General features: G+C 34.4%; 1 protein-coding gene across 2 annotated transcripts in view; it reads left to right on the top strand.

The window, feature by feature from the left end:
* Window positions 1–19,995, top strand: part of SEMA3A (semaphorin 3A) — a 507,605-nt gene that overhangs the window by 170,575 nt on the left and 317,035 nt on the right. The window contains exon 1 of one of the 2 annotated variants that reach the window (XM_067746090.1): window positions 15,733–15,853. The exons of the other annotated variant lie outside the window; for it this stretch is intronic. The gene's annotated coding sequence lies outside the window, so the exon portion shown is untranslated. Of the gene's footprint in view, window positions 1–15,732; window positions 15,854–19,995 lie in introns of those variants that run through there. 2 annotated transcript variants of the gene reach the window in all.

Below are 19,995 nucleotides of genomic sequence, written 5' to 3'. Positions count from 1 at the left end.
AAAAGGTTCTCTTATCTTATAGCATATTAGTATTTCAATATTTAATATTGAATAATATTTCAATATTTAATAATATTCAATATTCACTTCTAAGATTTTTCAAGGAATTAAAATATTTTTTTCTTATCAGAGAAGTCCTGAGACATTTTTTAAAGAAAAAGAGAAAGGTGAGCTAAGAAAATCATGCTGGAACTGAGCTTCTGCTTAGTTGTAGTGACAAGAATCTTGGTGACCTGGGCAACTAGGAAGCTCTTACCTCATTACCCTGGCCACATATTAGTGCCCAGAGAGTCAGAAGGAATGCTTAGAGGCATGGCTTTCCTCCTGAGGGAATCTAGTACATGCCTACCTTCCTCTGCACTCAGTGATGGTGGGATCAGAGTGGCCATGAGTAGGAGAGGAATGTTACCTACCTCTTTAAAAAACTTCATGGTCTGCATGTTTGCACAAAGTCTGCTTCAGATTCAGACTGAGTCATTTATTTTTCTGGCTAATAATTCCTTCTTTCCCTAAACTTTGATTTGTTTTTTTCTTGTCTTTGATAATCTGTGCTAAATGATTTTAGGTCCACAGAATTTCTGAGCCTGCAGGGACTTAGGAGATCATTTTATTGTTTACATAAGGAAACCAAGGCCAAGAAAAATTTAATACAAATTACAGAGACTAAGAACGTAAACTCCAAGCTCTCATTCTACAGTTCTTTCCTTTATATCATCATATCTTGCTTCCAAAATACTGCTTTTGCTGGATTTTCTTCCTTATTCATTTTGGGATTGTCTGTTGACAGTTTCCATTATTTATCAGCGTTGTCTTCAACTGCAATTGATATTTGTGTGAACAAAATAAAGAGGTGACATTCTCTTCTTTCACAAAGAGAAGTCTGTCAGTGGGTGGAAATAATTGAGCAAAAAAAGATTGGGTAATAAGAGAAAGACATATGTACTACACTACCTCAAAGAACAACCCTTTTTGGGGGAATGGAATTTTATGGCTGGTTAAATATATGTCTCTCTATATGTGTCTACATATATATATATAAATATATGTCTAAATATATATAAATATTTGCCTATATATATGTATATATATATGGCAAAATTCTGCATAGAACCTTTGTCTCTGTTAAACTCTTTGAGATGTGTACAACTTCTTTGGGTGAAGGCTCTCTGTCAGTTTATTTTTCCCTTACTAACTTTACTGAGGGGATAATTTAGGTAATAGAAACTGCACCCGGTTTAGAGGGCTCAATTCTATGAGTTTTGACATTGCTGTACACCCATGAAACCACCCCCACAAGCAAAGCATAGAGTATTTCTCCACCCTGACAAGATTCCTTGTGACCTTTTACTTTTTTCGTACTATGCATTAGTTTGCATTTTATAGGAAATAAGTATACATATTTGTGTGTATTTTTTTTTACTTAGCATAATGGTTTAGAGATTTACTTGTTTGTATCCGGAGTTCATTTATTTTTATTGCTGGACAGTGTTCCATTGAGGGATACACATTTGTTTATTCACTTGATGGTGGATATTTAGTTGTCTTTAACTTTTGACTTTTCTTAATTAATTTTCTCTGAGCATTTGTGTGCAAGCCTTTGTGTGGACTGTGTTTTCATTTCTCCTGGAAAAACATGGAGGATTGGAATATCAGAGTTATTTGGTAGGTGTATGTTTAATTTTTTAAGAAATGACAAACAGTTTTCCAGAGTGGTTGTACCATTTGGCACTCACCTGATCAGCATATGAGAATTCCCATTGCTCTGTGTCATGGGTCTGCAAACTATAGTTCTTGAGCCAAATTCAGCTGTACTTATAAAGTTGTAGTGGAGGAGAGGGTATGGAGAAAAGGGAACCCTCTTGCACTGTTGGTGGGAACGTAAATTGATACAGCCACTATGGAGAACAGTATGGAGGTTCCTTAGAAAACTAAAAATAGAACTACCATACAACCCAGCAATCCCACTACTGAGCATATACCCTGAGAAAACCATAATTCAAAAAGAGTCATGTACCGCAATGTTCATTGCAGCTCTATTTACAGTAGCCAGGACATGGAAGCAACCTAAGTGTCCATTGACAGATGAATGGATAAAGAAGATGTGGCACATATGTACAATGGAATATTACTCAGCATAAAAAGAAACGAAATTGAGTTATTTGTAGTGAGGTAGATGGACCTAGAGTCTGTCATACAGAGTGAAGTAAGTCAGAAAGAGAAAAATAAATACTGTATGCTAACACACATATATGGAATAAAAAAAAAAAGAGTTCTGAAGAACCTAGGGGCAAGACGGGAATAAAGACACAGACCTACTAGGGAATGGACTTGAGGATGTGGGGAGGGGGAAGGGTAAGCTGAGACAAAGTGAGAGAGTGGCATGGACATATATACACTACCAAATGTAAAATAGTTAGTGGGAAGCAGCTGAATACCACAGGGAGATCAGCTTGGTGCTTTGTGACCACCTAGAGAGGTGGGATAGGGAGGGTGGGAGGGAGGGAGATGCAAGAGGGAAGAGTTATGGGGACATATGTATATGTATAACTGATTCACTTTGTTATAAAGCAAAAACTAACACACCATTGTAAAGCAATTATACTCCAATAAAGATGTTAAAAAAAGTAAATTTCAACCCAGAATTCTGTATACAATGAAAATATTCTGTAATGTGGGAGGCAAAATGAAGATATTTTGAAATAAAAGATAAGTAAGAAAATTCATTGTTGGCAGACCTGTACTTCAAGGATTGCTAAAAAAAAGTCCTTCAGATTGAACAGAAATGATACCAGATAGGAATTTGGCACTTTAGGAGAAAATAAATAGCATCAAACGTTGGTAAATATCTGGATGATTGTAAATTTCTTCTAATTTCTTTAAAATACGTATACTATTTAAAGCAAAAAAAAAAAAAGTTGTAGTGGAACATAGCCACACTCATTTGATTATGAATGAGCTGCTTTCATGCTACAAAAGCAGAATTAAGTAATTGTGACACAAACCATATGGCCCTCAAAGCTTAAAACATTTACTATCTCGTCCTTTAAACAAAAAGTTTGCTGATCCCTGCTCTGCATCCTTGCAAAACTTCATGTTGTCAGTTTTTTAATTTTAGCCATTTTCATGTATATGGAATAGTATTTCAGTGGGGCTTTAATTTGCATTTCCCTCATAACTAATGATATTGAACATCTTTTAATTTGTTTATTTGCCATCTGTATACCTTCTTTTCTAATATATCTATTGAAATATTTTGCTAAATTTTTAAATTGGCTTTTTGTCTTATTAATACTTTTGAGTTTTAAGAGCATTTATATAATCTAGATACAAGTCCTTTTGTAGATATATATGTTTTGTGAATATTTTCCTTCACTTTGTCAATTTCTTTTTCATTTCCTTAAGTTTCTTTTGAATAGCAAAAATTTTAGTAGGGATCAAGTGCAATATATCATATTTTTCTTCTTTCATGATTGTTGGATATTAAATCTTGCTTATCCTAAGGTTACATTTTTTTCTCCAGTATTTCTTCTAAGGGATTTTACTGGTTTAGTTTTGAAGGACTATGACCGATTTTGGGTCAATTTTTGCATGTAGTGTAAGTAAATGTCAAAATTAATCTTTTATTCTGTGTCAACGTCTAGTTGTTCTATATGTTGAAAAGACATGTTTTTCTCCATTGACTTATCTTAGGAAATTCATCAAAAATCAGTAACCTATTTCTGGATTGTCTAATTCTCTCCATTGTCTACCCTTTTGCCAATAACACACTCTTGATTTTTGTATTCTTTTTTTTAAAATTTTATTTATCTATTTTTGGCTGCATTGGGTCTTCATTGCTGCACATTGGCTTTCTCTAGCTGTGGAGGGGGGACTACTCTTCGTTGCGGTGTGTGGGCTTCTCATTGCGGTGGCTTCTCTTGTTGTGGAGCATGGGCTCTAGGTGTGCAGGCTTCAGTATTGTGGCATGCAGGCCCAGTAGTTTTGGCTCACAGGCTCTAGAGTTCAGGCTCAGCAGTTGTGGGGCACAGGCTTGGTTCCTCCGTGGCATGTGAGATCTTCCCAGACCAGGGCTCGAACCCATGTCCCTTGCATTGGCAGGTGGATTCTTAACCACTGTCCCACCAGGGAAGCCCGATTTTTGTAGTCTTAAAATTAAATTTTATCAGATGACCAAGTCAGCTATATTTTGAATTTTAAAATTTCTTTGGTTCTTCTAGGTGGTTTGCTTTCCCAATAAAACACCCCCCCCCCAAAAAAAAGCCTCCTGAAATTTTAATTAGGATTTTGTTGAATTTATAAATCAACTTGTGTTTCTTTAGATCTCTCATTATTATTGATGTTTAATTTCATTGTGGCTAGAGAACATACTCTGATATCAATCATTTAAAATCTACTGAGAGTTGCCTTAAGGCCCACTGTATGTGTTTCATACTGCATTTTAGATTCACTATGTGTTTACTGATCTATTTTTGTCTAGTGATTCTAATAAAATCCCTTACTATGATTAGTCAATTTTAATTTTCTTCTCTTCCTCTAGTTCTGTCAATTATTGCTTCTTGTACTTTATGGTTCTTTTTTAAGCTCGTACACATTGATGCTCAGTATGTCTTCCTGCTGAATTGCCCCTTTCATCATTATGTACTGTTTCTTCTTACCTTTGGTGATGCTTTTGCCTTGATGTCTACTTAAGATGATATTAACATGGTCAACCCAGCATTCCTATGCTTAATATTTGCATCTATTTATTTTCAAGTCATTTGTTTAATTAATGCTGAAGTTGAGCATTTAATGCAATCTGATTTCTATTGTTTTGTCACATATATCCCCCCTATTTCCCACCAGAAAAAGAAAACCTTTTAGGATCTTACATTTGTCCCTGATATTCTGACATGTAGTTATGTCAGATTTGGGATTTGTTTTATTTTGTGATAATTGCTCTAAGCACTAAGCAGACCCTTTTAATCTGAAGACTAATGCCCTTCAGTTATGGGAAATTTTCTTGATATATATAAGATCTTTATACCTTTATGTCTATATATAGATATATAAATACAGATAGATACAAATAGATTGATATACATGTATAAAATAATTGTCGATATATATATATAGATCTGTGGAATATATATAAGAAATTATATATAATATATATAATATATAATATATATTTCTTCCCTGAGTTTTCTGTCTTTTCATTCTGTTAGCCCTAAAAATCTGATATTTGACTGCTTTAATTGATCCATTAATTTTCTTTAACCTATATTCCTCCATTTTGTGTTCTTGCTGTCATACTTTGTGGGAATTTTTCCTGGTTTTGTCTTCTGACCATTGTATTATAGTTCCTATTCCAGTTACCATAGTTATAAATGCTAAGAGCTCTTTTTTGGTTCTCAATTTCTTTTTTCTTATAGTCTTGTTTGTTTGCTTATTTATTTTTAATAAACTAAATAGATTTTCTTATTTCTGGAAAATGTTCATTACAGTTTTGTGATGTTCTTCATGTCTTTCATCGTTTTTGTTTTCTCCTAGTTCTTTCAGTTTCTCTTTTGAGGGTTTTTGTTTTCCATTCATGTTGTCAGATTTCCTCTTTAGTCAGGTAATTCTGAGCTGTCCCTTGGTAAGATATCAAACCACTTTTGGAAGCATTGTATGGGTAGGATCGGGGTGGGAGGGATCAGAGTGTATTCTGTGGATCATTAGATTGCACTTGGTATTGAAAGGTAAGCAAATCAGTCTTTTTGCAGTGGACCACCAAATGATGATACGTGGGGTACTTTCTCTAGTGCTCTTTAATTTCTCCAATAGTTGGCAGAGGGAAAATACTGAAAATGATCGTTGATATTTTGGGAGCAAATGGGGGGAATGTTGATCTCCTGATTTTTATCCCGGTAAGGTATGCCTTTGAGCGCTCATCATCTCCCAGTTTCCTTAGAGTGAATGGGTTTGCTTTTCTTCAGAGGTCTTCTAACTCCACTTTGTCAAGTTTATTCAAATTCCTTATCCCTAAATTTCCTTAAAGTCTTATATTGCCGTGATCATTTTTATCATTCTCTTGGTCCTAGTGGATGAATATATTTCTGTTTCCTTGTTTGTTAACCCTCTTATACCTCTACTGGGGCTAAGGGAGGGAGAAGAGATGGATTTGTATGTTTAATCTTCCTGGTTTAATTGGAATTCATATTATATTCTTTTTTTTTTTTTTTTTTGCGGTATGTGGGCCTCTCACTGTTGTGGCCTCTCCCATTGCGGAGCACAGGCTCCGGACGCGCAGGCCCAGCGGCCATGGCTCACGGGCCCAGCCGCTCTGCGGCATGTGGGGTCTTCCCGGACCGGGGCACGAACCAGTGTCCCCTGCATCGGCAGGCAGACTCTCAACCACTGCGCCACCAGGGAAGCCCCATATTATATTCTTAACAAATAATCAGATATTATGTAAATAGATTTGTAAACTTAAATATGATTATGGTTGATGGTAATGTGTTTCCAGAGGTTTGATAGGCAGAAGAAAGAATTTCCTAAGTTTCTCAGGAACAGATATCTAGACCAATGATTAATTACACTTTCCTCCCTTGTGGCCATATCTTGAGAATCATTTTATAACTTATTGGCACCTTTATTATATGAAGAGAAGAAAACTCACGTCTCCATTCTAATACATACTAAGAAATTTTACTAAGAGATTCAGTAGAGGAGGGATTGGAAATTATTGGCTAAAATGATGCTTAGAGATTATCTGCAGATTTCATTACTCATGTTATTTCTGTTCTCCTATTATCATAGATAATTGACTATAGCTTAAGTGGGAGTACAGACTAAAATACAGTTAAAGCTCATCTGGGTTTCATCAAAACTGTATCTCTGTTGGGACACAACTGGACTTTGAAACAAGTTATATCTGGAAGTACTACCCAGAGTCATCAGAGATTTGCCTGAGGTCTGAGACAGTTGCTGTGGAAACTATCCCACTCCACTCTTCTTTAGTGAAACCTCAACCAACAGCAGTTAGCCAGAACTGAAAATAAGGAAAAGTGAAGAAATAAGCAAAAAGAAACAGGTATTAACATTAGTTGAATTTGTAGACTGTTGTACGTAGATCCATGTAGATTAGTTATTATGAATGGAGTTTCTGGAACAATTAATTTTAGTCAACACTATAAACATTAAGGCTCAGATCCTCAAGTTTTTGAGGAATTTTGTCCCACATCATTCTAAACATGTGGTCACAAGTTCCTTGAACTTTCTTTGTTAAGCACAATTGTGTTTTGTTTCTAAAAGTGAAGTTAAAAAAATTTAGACCAAAACATAGAATTAATTTTTAATCAGAAAAGCAGAGACGTTCAGATGAAATTATTTAACAGTCTGTATTTTAAGTAGTGCTTTTCTAAATATTATTAAAAATCTCAAAAAAGTATATCAAACGGTATTCAGAAAGCCATCTTACTGAGTAATATAACAACTGACATGATTTGAAATGGTGTTAAAGCTGTAAATACGTTGTCAAATTGTGATTTTTTTTGTGGGGGGGAGTTGGGAATTTTGAAGTGAAAATACATTTTTTTAAATGATGGCATTTAAAAGATTTTTCACCCAACAATACTTACAATACTAAATTCTCCTTGTATAGTGATTAAAAAGCTATCAAAAGGAGTATGGGGATACAAAGATGAATAAAATAAAAGCGTGCTTAATCATAAAGTATTCCCAGGATATCTAAGATCAGTCACATCAATAGAAAAATCAATTGCAGTTCTACGATTATTTAAGAACACCCCAAATTTCCCTGTTTAGCAGTCAAGAAGTCCCTCTACACAATGACAACTATAACTTGCTATGTAGACTGCCATTCTGCCATAGATTCAGTTGGTAAGGAAACAATGATATCAAATGGATTGAAACACATTGCTATTACCAGGTAATATGCAAAACATATCCATCCCTTACCATGAATCTCATCCAATTTTTAAACTAGTGGATGAGTGTCATGCTCGAATTCTTAATTAAAAAGAAGATACACATGTTGAAGTGGCTATTTTGAAGAAACTACATGAAATGGTTTTATCAATTGGTCTGCCAAAATGCCTAATTTCAATCTCATCCATTCATCTAGCTAACTCCGTATAAACTCACATCTCGGCTCAATACTACTTCCATAAGAAAAGCCTTAATGTTTTACAGTATTGTCATGCTTAAAACTTCTTGTTCAATGCTATCTTTTATATGTTATATTTTCTATTAAGTTGGTGATTGTGATTCTCTATTTACTGTTTTATTCACTAGTAGTTGCTCAGTTAATATATTTATTATCTGATTAGTTGAGCTTATATTTAAACATTATATATTTTGCTTAATTATTATCATGGTTTCTTACTGCTTTCAGTAAAATATGAGAATACCTATGAAAGTGGCTTTCACTTATGGATTTATGGACATGTTTGAATCATCAAATCCAAACCATGATAATGACTATTATATCATAAGCTTTTGCAAAGTTATCCTAAATGTATTGTTGACTTATTTTCAAAATCGTAATAAAAATCCTTGATTATAACCTAAATTTAAGTGCAACCGAGAAGGGGTACACTATATAGTAAAAAAAAAAAAAAAAAAAAAAGATGTCTAAAACTTTGGCTTGAGTATCAGAAGGAATTAATTACAGTTCTTTACTTACTAGTTGCTTCATTTTACCAAAGAAAACAAAGTTAGAACAGGAAGAGTTTTAAAAAATTATTCTGCAGAATTCTTTTAGGTATAAGAATGAAAGAAGTGAGGAGAGAAAAGCACAATGATTTGTCCCAAATAACCAGAGTCAATAGAAAGCATAGATATAGAAGACAAATTTTTGAAAGCTATAAACACACTTTTTCTACTGCAAACATATGGACTTCATTTTAGTTATTTCCCTCCTTAAGAATTGTGTTCTTTAGAAAAGTTGTGCCTCAAGCAAAAAATAAATGATACCATTCATGTTTCGTGAATGAAGTAAAACCTTTACCTCTACAGCCTGGTCACTTAACGTAAGAATATCCAACAAAAATAACAAACCTAATGCCACTCAGTTAACAACAAAATGATACTGTCAGCATTTTGATTAATGTCTTTTGAATCAAGAGACCATTGTCGTATAGATAAATTCTAGAGCAATTGCTAGTCTAGACTCTGAAGTTGGATGGAGGTGCCTTCTGAATTAAATCCTTTCATATCCCACAGGCTGCGATCATGCACATCTGAGATGTGTTAGTTGAAATTCCACACAATCCTCAGTTGCCAAGTTTGCATGGACTGAACATGATACAAAAAGCAAAGAAGCTAAGAAAAATTAACATTAAAAACTGAATATTATACAAAGGTCCTACACACAGCAGTGAGACGAGAAGGGCCCCTAGCATTCTCCATTCACAGATTTAAACCTGAAGTTGAAATATTCTTAACTCCAAGAAGAAACTCTGAAGGTAGGGAAAAGAGTTTCAAGACTGAGCAACCAAAAGTGAAATAAGTCAGACACAGACAGACAAATACTGTGTGATCTCGCTTATATGTGGATTGTAAAAAGCTGAAACAAAGTAGATTGGTGGTTGCTAGGGATTGGGGGTGGGGGAAGTGAGGAGAATTTGATTAAAGGATACAAACTTCCAGTTACAAGATGAGTAAAGTTCCGCGGATCTAATGTGCAGCATGGTGTCTACAGTTAACAGTACTTTATCGTGTACTTGAAAGTTGCTGAGAGTAGATCTTAAATGTTCACACACACACACACACACACACACACACACAGAGTAATGTGAGGTGAGGGCTGTGTTAACTACCTTTATAAGTGATAATCATTTCACTATACATATGTGTGTCAAATCATCATGTTGCAAACCCTAAACTTACCCAATGTTATTTGTCAGTTATATCAAATAAAGCTGGAAAAGAAAGATTGAGTAACCAGTTAATTCAGAGGTATTGTGTGAACAGCTTTCTCTTGGGGACCCATAAATACAAGATGTGATTCTTTCCAAGTATCCGGCAATTTAATTGAAGATGTACTTTTCTCACCATTTTACCAGTTCAGCATTCATTTCCTGAATATTTAGAGCATTCAGGTATTATGATAAATCATTGGTAAAAGAAGAATAAAAATAAGTGCCCTATAACCAGAGGAATGTCATCACGGGAGCAATATAGTAAAATTTTCATTAAAATATGGTAAGTGCTAAGATGGCAGGGTGCCCACTTCTCAGCATTTGCTTAGCCTTCATATAACTCCCATGAGAAGAATATAGGAATTTAATTTATTTAATTATGGTGATAAATATAGACAAATAACCTAATATAAAACTGGCCAAAGCATATAAATAGGAAATTATATCAGACTGGACTATAATGTGCAGCAAGCATATGAAAGGATGCTAAAGCTTACTAGCTGGAACCTGCCAACTATAGCAGTAATGAGATGCCATTTGTCTTCCATCAAGTTGGTGAAAATTAAAAAGAAGAAATCAAGTCAATGATTTCTAGGGTTCCAGGAAGTAGGCTTACTCATTACTGGAGAGAATCCAAATGGCCATGAATTCATGAAAACTGATCAAGAAATAGGTACTAAAATGAAAATGCATATATTTTAATAAAATAACAACTAATGAACAAGTAGGGCAAATCAACAAGGACAAAAGTGAAAACTCCTCCGAGAGTATCCCAATGTTCACTACTGGGGAAGAGTTAAGGAATGCGTTTTTAATCTGGACTATTGACTATTACACGTTAATTAACAGCACGGGTCAGATCTATGCATTTGACTGGAGGCCTATTCATGATGTATGTTTCATGAAAAACCGTTTTTGCTAAACAGTGTTTACGTTGTGATGCTTTTTGTAAAACAGATTACATAGAACTCTATCGATATGATATATGTATATACATATACATATGCATATGTATGTGTTCATCAGTGTGAAGAAAGCTGTGGAAGAGTCTGGTGCTGATCTTGGCAGCCCAGGGCATGAGGAAGGGAGTTAATCTAGGTGATTTAGGGGCTTCCCTGGGGCTTCCCTGGTGGCGCAGTGGTTGAGAGTCCGCCTGCCGATGCAGGGGGTGCGGGATCATGCCCCGGTCCGCGAGGATCCCACGTGCCGCGGAGCGGCTGGGCCCCTGGGCCATGGCCGCTGGGCCTGCGCGTCCGGTGCCTGTGCTCCCCAACGGGAGAGGCCCCAGCAGTGAGAGGCCCATGTACCGCAAAAAAAAAAAAAAAAAAAAAAAAAAAAAATATATATATATATATATATATGTGATTTAATGTAAAATTTTCCCCTTACATAGCTTCTTATATATTCACTAGTTGAGGTGAACACATGTTGATTTTGTTTGAAAATACTTATAACAAAACATAGATATTCTGGAAAATAGTGAGATGAATGCACTTGAAATATTTTTTTGGATTATTAATTGTTTGTAATTTATAGACCTGTGGCTTTTCCCCATCCATTTGTACAGGTAATCAAGAGATTAATAATATTACTTCTAAAATTAAGATATTATAAGCCAAAATAAAATCGTTAGGGTTTTTTACACTAATTTGTGAATTATTTTTCTATCTTTCATCCCACCTACTAATAGGTAGGTTGGAGTAGGTAGCGTTGTACAGTAACACTTTATAAATGTGTTCTTGTACATACACAAATAGTCCATACACGAAATGTAAGAAACACCATTGATTAATGTTCAGAAAGAAGCCCTGACATATCTACATAAATCAACATGCAATTGTGAGAAAGCAACTCCAGCTCCTTTGAGAAGATATTCTTTCATGAAACTGAAGTGCTCCTGACCTGGGTCTGAATAAGTAATTTTGTCAGTCCACTGCTCAAGGCACTGTGCATAAAACCGCAAGGATGATGCTTCACAGCAGTGATTGGCCCAGATGTTTGAATTTTGATTATGTTTGAGATGGAAACGTTCAAAAATATGTGCTTTAATTATAGACATGGAAATAATTATTTCTCTGCCTCATCCATCACCCTGCCAAAGCTGAGATTTTTTAACTACTGCTTTGTCCAATGCATTTGTAAACAGACATTCTGCAATTCTGCTAGAACTGCTTTCAAATTACTACTTGTATATAATTTGCTTCAAGAAATACGTAAATGAATACTCACATACATACATTAATATATTCACCGATTATTTCTCTACTATCTGGTCCACATGAAAAAACTTTCAGAGAGCCAGGGAAGATATTTTTCACAACAAAATAACCTACAAAACATACACTAATCTTTGACTTTTAAAATACATCCAAAGGTCTTTGTTATGGCTAATTCCAGTTTTCTAATAGAAAGAGATGCAACTTCATATCACTTATATACATTCTTTTTAAAAATTTTTATTTATTTATTATTGAGGTATAGAGTCACATAAGTTTCAGGTGTATAACACAGTGATTCACGATTTTTAAAGGTTATACTCCAATTATACTTATTATAAAATATTGGCTATATTCCCAGTGCTGTACAATATATCTTTGTAGCTATTTTATACATAGTAGTTTGTAGTACCTCAATATTTTACCTCTATCTTGTGATTTTATACAATATTTATTCACACATTTTTGCAACTACCAAATTTTGTGGATCACAAAGTGACAAATTCTACCTTCTGTGATAAAGTTTGCTGAGAAGAAATAAGGAATATTTCTGATTTGTATGTTTAATGCTTCCTACACATTTTTATATGATATTACCTTCAAGTAAGTAAACTCTTGAGCATCTCCTTCATTTTCAGAATAAAGGATCTCAAGTATTTTAAGTTTTATCTACTCAGGTAATTAAACGGGACCCAGGGTTTTCATCAAGAAAACCCTGCATATCGTAGTGATAGACTTTTTTTTTTTTAAGTCAGGCATCACTATGCTGCAATCTGAATAAATTATTTAAATACATTCATGAAATTAGCTATAATTTATAGCAGCAATTTCTATATCAAATCTTAGTTAAACCATATATCATACTAAGCACATATTCTACTTTCCCATTTTACCTTCCAAATAAGCACTGACAATTAGGCACCATTTGACATTTGTCATGCTTATCGTCACAGCTGCAGCGACACTAAAGGTGACTAAGAATGGCGAGAACAGCTTTTTGTAAAGAGTAGAAAATAAAGGAAAATAACGATTGCTTCTCCTTTGCTTTGAGTGGTTGGAGGCAGATAAGCGGATTTGTAGTGAGGTCGTCAGTCACAATGGGGTGGTAATTTGAAAATGGATTAGTTTAGAAGTAGCGATTTCTGCTCCATGGGCTTCAGTGCAAAAGTCTACCTGATTCTGTAAGAGACCTCATAAACTGGCAGAGATCAATGCCTACCTAATGTGCCATTATGCACTGGGCACACTTCAGTGATTACAGCACAGCTGTGGCTGGGTTTTGCTTGATAGTTCCTTAGCACTTGCACCACAGGTGCTCCACACAATTATTTTTCCCAAAGGAATAAACTCTTTAGGGAATTAAAGTGGAGGAGAGAGGCTTTTCTTCCTAAGAAGCTTTTCACTGTTAAACTGAAGAATGAACAGTGTCAGATGTCAGTAATGTCAGCCCAATAACAAATAAAGACTAAACAACTTATGAGAAGGAAATCATCCTGTATTATATGTCTGGATGACACTTTCTTATGTTTAAGATTTTATTGCATAAGACTACCTGACTGTGTATCTTGAAAGAACATGACAATACAAATTCCAAGTTGGAAATGCTCACCGTTTTAAAGATTATAATTTCATATCAAAATGTAAGAGCATTAACAAGTATTTAAGTTGTTTAGCTTTTCTTACAGGCCATGCAAATTAGTTGGCAACAAAGAATGAAAAGGAGTTCGGTCAAATGAATTTACAACAAAATTTGAATATGAGATACCTTACCGATAATCCTTAGATTCTTATGCTCAATAGGTTTCTTCACTGTTGCTTGCAAATGTTATGTGTAGGAACAATGAATAAAATATTAAAGGAAGGTAAAATAATTTGAAATGTAAATCCATATAGTATAAATTAATAAATTCTGTTTTATATTTTAAACAAAGGAATATTAGTAATGTTAGTTATATGAAACTCTCCATTTTCTAGCTCTTTAAATTTGATATGATATGTAATGAGATGGTATGAACAACATTCCGGGGTAATGCATCACACAAAAAGAAATTTATTGAGAATAATTTGTGATTAATTCCTTGGCACTAGTTGGAATAATATCTGGTAAATGGTCTGAACCCTTTGAAGTCCTTTTTTCTTCCTTTATTTAAGATAGATAAGGTGTTTATAGTTAATAACCAAATTTATCAGGATCATCAGGTTTCATTCTGCTGCCTGACCTGTTCTAGGGTAAAGGAATACAATTACAGTGATTAGCAAACGATACTCTTTAAGATTTTAGGGGCATATAAAAGGTTTTCCTGTCCCAAATCATTCCTCAATCTGCTCATGCAAAATCCTTTCAAAAAGGAACATTCATCTAATCCACAGTTAAATATTAATCTCTAAATTGAATATTCCTAGTAGAGGTAACATACTAACTTGAAATAGTTTAGTACGTATAACAAGGATGGTGACAGTCCCATTTAATACTTCCAAAGAATTATGTTCAAATTCCAAATGGATAATTAATTTTTAAAAAGGACTTAATTCAGAAGAGAACTGTTGCCATATTTAGGGGACTCACCACGTCATATGGGAAAAAAAAACTAACTTGGAAAATTAGGGAAAAGAGGCAATTTGAAGGCTATCACATGAAAGGAAGATGAAGTTTCAGCTGTGTAAATCCACCAGGGAATACTTGGAATACTTCCTCCCTCCTTAGACGTAACAGATAAATAGGAAGAATAACATTTTAGCTTATAGAACAATCTAAAAAATATAATGAATGGAATGAGCTATGTTGAAACTATTACAAACAGTAATCCTTCTCCAAGGGTATTGAGCTCAGAGAAGAAATCTTTGGATTCTGAATTAGCCATGGATGCAGGCATATTCTTTAATGTTTTGTGACACTGTTGTTTTATTCATAAAATAAGTGGGTTAGTCCTATTTTTAAATAATAGAAATTGGGGTTTCCCTGGTGGCGCAGTGGTTGAGAGTCCGCTTGCCGATGCAGGGGACACGGGTTCGTGCCCCAGTCTGGGAAGATCCTACATGTCACGGAGCTATTGGGCCCATGAGCCATGGCCGCTGAGCCTGCGCGTCCGGAGCCTGCGCTCCGCAATGGGAGAGGCCACAACAAGTGAGAGGCCCGCGTACCAAAAAAAAAACAATTATCTCCTAGGTGCCTCTTATTGGGTGTATTAGATGGCCTAATTTGGGATTAACATATACACACTACTATTTATAAAATAGATAATCAACAAGGACCTACTGTATAGCCCAGGGAACTATATTTTATAATAACCTATAAAGAAAAAATTTGAAAAAAAAATTATCTCTAAATATATAGATAAATACTTTGTGTATTACATTTTTAAAATGATCAAGATGGAAGTAACCATTGCCTGAAGTATAGAAAAATAAGACTCCACATTGCGTTTATGTGTGGAGGGGGTGATGATTCTCAAAGAGAAATACTGGAATACAGAAGGTAAATCTTTCTTTCCTTCCCATGTTTCTAAAGCCAGCATTGATCCTTGTTATAGGTTTTGTATAGTGTCATGAGTTTAATATAATTAATCTAGTTAAATACTCACTCTTAGTGTCCTATAATGACTTTCTATTTAAGGCAAAGTGCAGAGGCACACTGAGCCTACAGATATTATGGCAAGCCTGTTGCGAACAAAGAACATTTGAAGCGTTTGCTGTAGCTGGCTTATACAACGGCATCTGGACAGAATACCGCAGGTACTAGTTTTTCGAAACTTGCCTCCATTTAATATACATAATCATAAATCTGAAAAAAACGTTTCTGGCCTACTTTTCAAGGTAAAGAAATACATAGACAAGGATTAAAATAAACACATTGAAGAAATTGTTGCAAAAATTTAGTAAATAAGATGAAGATTTGCATTATTTGAGAAGTAAGAGCTTTGGTTAAAATGGTGACTGGAACTGACAGTTCCTCACAATTCATTCTTAGAAAAATAATCCAATTAGAAAAATTTCTTTTCTGAAATTATTGAAAAATGGAAAAGAAAACTTCACATTTGAATCAAATGGAATGTCACCTTAAAATAAAGCAAGATAATAATAATAATAACAGATACAGCAGGTTATGGGTTTTCAGAAACCAAACAGGCTGGGGAAAAGCAATGAAGAACAGAAAGGAATCAGGCCTGGTAGAAGAGGAACACTCTTCCAGTGATATTATTTGGCAGAATGAATTTGAAGATACATCTTCTGAGTGGAGTTTGGATTAAGAGAATGATAAAAAGAGAGATGATGATACATTGGAAAAGCAAAATAGATAATCCTTTTCAGCTTTAAAAATGCTATGATTCTAGGCTTTAGATGATTTGGCGAAAAATTAAGAGAACATGGCAAGTTTAGTTATTCATAACAAAGTAAGATAATGCGAACTTTATTGAGTTATTATATTCATTGAGGGATAAAAAGACCTTGACTCTGGTGTAGCTTAGATGGAGTAGAGCCTGGTATGTAGTCAGGGTCAGTCATTTTTTAATTGAATTATCGCACTAATTTCAGTAAATGCTGAGTTAAATGCTTAAGGAACTTCTTTGCTCTGTGTTTGTGTGTCTTAGAGAAAATACTTATATTTTCTAAAAATTGTGTAAGTATAGATACAATGTATAACTTATTTCTTTTAAATATTGAATATAATTATTGATGATATGAGTTGCATCAAATATTAAGAACCTTGGAAATACATCATTACTGCATTTTTAAGTGGTACAAATGTAATTCCTTGCATTTAAAAAGTTGAAGCATATAAAACATAGGAGCCTAAAACAGCAGAGCGCAGCATTAAAGAATCAGTCTTCAGTGCAGAGGGAGTGTAACAGTAGAGTTCAAAAGTTGCCTACCTTTGAGGGCTGGCTATTTCTTTGAATTCTATCTGCTATTTTGATAAATGTTTACTCAAATTCTCTAAGGCCTGTTTCTACAGAATGGGAAGAAACAATAGTTTCTGTATCACAGAGCTATTCTGAGGAAATGAGTTGAAGTAGTAACAGTTTTTTCAAGAAATGTTAGCTACCATTATCTAATAATATAAGAATCCTATCAAACTAAAGGTTGTAAATGGAGAGCTTTAAATACTGTTCTCTTTTTACTTTCCTAGAGAGTCATACTTGTTATTTATTCTTTAACCAGAGTCTATAACTTTCGATAAAAGTTTTCAGCCATCCTTGAGTAATTTTTTGTTTTAGAAAATCGAGGTAATAAATGTACCAAACTGAAATTCTAAGCCCACTCCTTCCTTTAGCTGCTTTGCTTTCTATCTGTTCTACATTCCCTCACTGTCTGGGACTGAATTCAATGAGACTTCAAAATGTGAATGAGAGTTTGATTTGGATGAGTGTCAAACCAAAGCCACCACTACTACGTTGCGGTGCCTTGTATTTATTTCCTTTTTTTCCTGTTAAAGTAAAAAAATCCGCTGCTCTGCAGTGTTTTAGCTGAGATGGGGGAGGAGGTGAATTAAAATGTTTGAAACAAAATTTAACATGCCAAGACTTCATTGGAATTTCGATCATTATAGTTTATGCATATTTACTGAGGGCTATGCTTTGGCTAATGTAAACAGCTATTTTTTTTCTTTCCCAACAAGTTGCCTGTTACCAGAGAAAATATCTCTTTGTATGCAGCTTCTTTTGTGAGAACCATCTTGCTAGTTGAATGAAAAATGAACAAAATATTCAATGAGATTCTCAAAAGATAAATAATAATAATAAAGGTTTTTATGCTAGCGTTTATATTTGTTGGTTGGTTAAAATGTTTGACATCACCAGCCTTTACGTCTTAATATTTAGGTGAAAAGAAATATAACTTTACTATTAAATGATTTAGGTTTATTAATTCCTCTTGCCATAACCACATTTTTAAGGAATTCCATCGTGTTTGGATGTTCGTATGCATGCGTATGAACATACGTAATTTTTTCTTGTATACCTTTGTTATACCTGTATTGCGTTCATTTCCTGGAAGGGCTTTTAGTAGAGCATAAAGCCAAAATTCTTTGGATTTGCCTTTTGCTTCATGTCTTCCCTCAGGTTTTCAGGCACCTGCTACATTGTCTTCTGTATTTAGACAGTAAGGGAGGTAGACTCATTGTAGAGAGAAGTTTGATTTTCCTCTCTGAAACCACCTGGCAACTGCAGATAAACGGTATATGTAAAATGGGAGAAAATTTCTTAGGACCTCCACAATTACAACACAAATAATAAAATAAAGTGAAGCTGTAGTTACATTGTCAAACATAAAAGAGTACAAGAGAAGAAATCATAGAATGTGCCCCACCAAGCACACATTGAGACCTGCTGTTTTCCCTGTGGGTGTCCACATGACTTTGATTTTCATCTAATGACAAGAAAACACAAACATTGGCAAAAGCTTTACTCAAGTTTTGGTGACCCCACTGTGTTAAATAGGACTTGAATTTGAGTGCCTAAAGAAAACTTCTGTATGATATGTTTGTTTGGCTTTTATTCCCAGAAACTTAACAGTCCCATCAATCAAAAGAGAAACATCATCTAGAAAATGGGAAAAAGTGTTTTGATAGGGAGATTAAAAAATAAGCATATTCTCCTTCCTCATGACCTTTGTTATTAATAACTTTGAAAAAGTCATTCCATTCATAGGACACAGTGATTAAAGGTGATCCAAACTTCTGTTTGAATTGTTCAATACTCTTTACAGCATAGGATGCTCAAGTTGAAGGTCAAGAGTCATTTTAGTTTTTGATGAATGAGAGGAAATGAAGATTTTTACATCCTAAGGTTGACCATCTACCTAGCCTTGTCTGCTCTCACTCTGAAATTTTGTAGGTAAAGTCTAACGATCTTAGGTGGTGATATTGTCAACTAGGATAGATTTAGGGCTGCATCTGCTCTTCTGTGTTTCAGTATCTCAGAATCTAATTTTCAGATAATTCCTGAGTCATAATTCTTGAAAGAAAGGAGAATGCAATACTTAGAGAAGGGTAAGAGAAGCTAGTCTTTGGAAATCAGGAGAACCAGGTTAAATATTTCCTTAATAGATAGCCCCTTTGCTCTTCCTACTAATCAGTGTCAGCCAGCTCTTGAAGTAAACACCTGCTCAGTGACAGGTACACGTGGCGTTTACTTTAGAAGATAATGTAGGTACTCAATTTCTCTTAAATTTAGACTTTATTATAAATCAGTAATCTGCTTTCCTTGTATAATGCAACTATCTGGATTTAAAAAAAAAATAATGCTCATTTTTGGAAGTGATATTAATCATAACACTCTTATTTAAATATTTTCTATACACTGTAGCAAAATTTCCTCTCCCAATCTAGAATAGTGATAGTTTTTTACCATGTCCAGTCAGTTGCCAAATTTCCTATATTCTTCTCTAAAATATTATATTCTTCTATAATTTTATTATTTTATTTTCACTGATATTACTTTTCTTTAGGCCCTTTTAACCTTTCACTTAGTAAATTACAGCACAAGGAAGGAATTACAGATTATTTTGAGTATTTTCTGGAATTTTAAGCCTGGAAAGATGACATTAAAAGTAGTAGTTAAAATTTTAAATATTGAAGAGAAAGATGAGCTTAGTTTTGACCAGATTCAGCTTGATACATTCGTTCAGAATTACCAGCACACAGTTTAATGCATGCACGTGTCTGTATTTGAATGTATCATGGAAAAGGTCAGCATGTATGTTTTGCTATACTGATTCTAGATTGGTATAATCTTGGGTGTTCTGAGAACAAAGATTTAAGGTTTGAAAGATTAAGCAGGTTTGCAAGGCAAGCTACCCATTATAACGCATGAAACTTACACACATACACAATTTTTGAAGATTAACAATCCATGTTGAACTATTAAATACCTTAC

The sequence above is a fragment of the Pseudorca crassidens genome, chromosome 8 (assembly GCF_039906515.1).
Source record: "Pseudorca crassidens isolate mPseCra1 chromosome 8, mPseCra1.hap1, whole genome shotgun sequence".
NCBI lineage: Eukaryota > Metazoa > Chordata > Mammalia > Artiodactyla > Delphinidae > Pseudorca > Pseudorca crassidens.
Note: the sequence above shows the minus strand (reverse complement) of the source record. Positions and strands in the feature narration are given on the sequence as shown.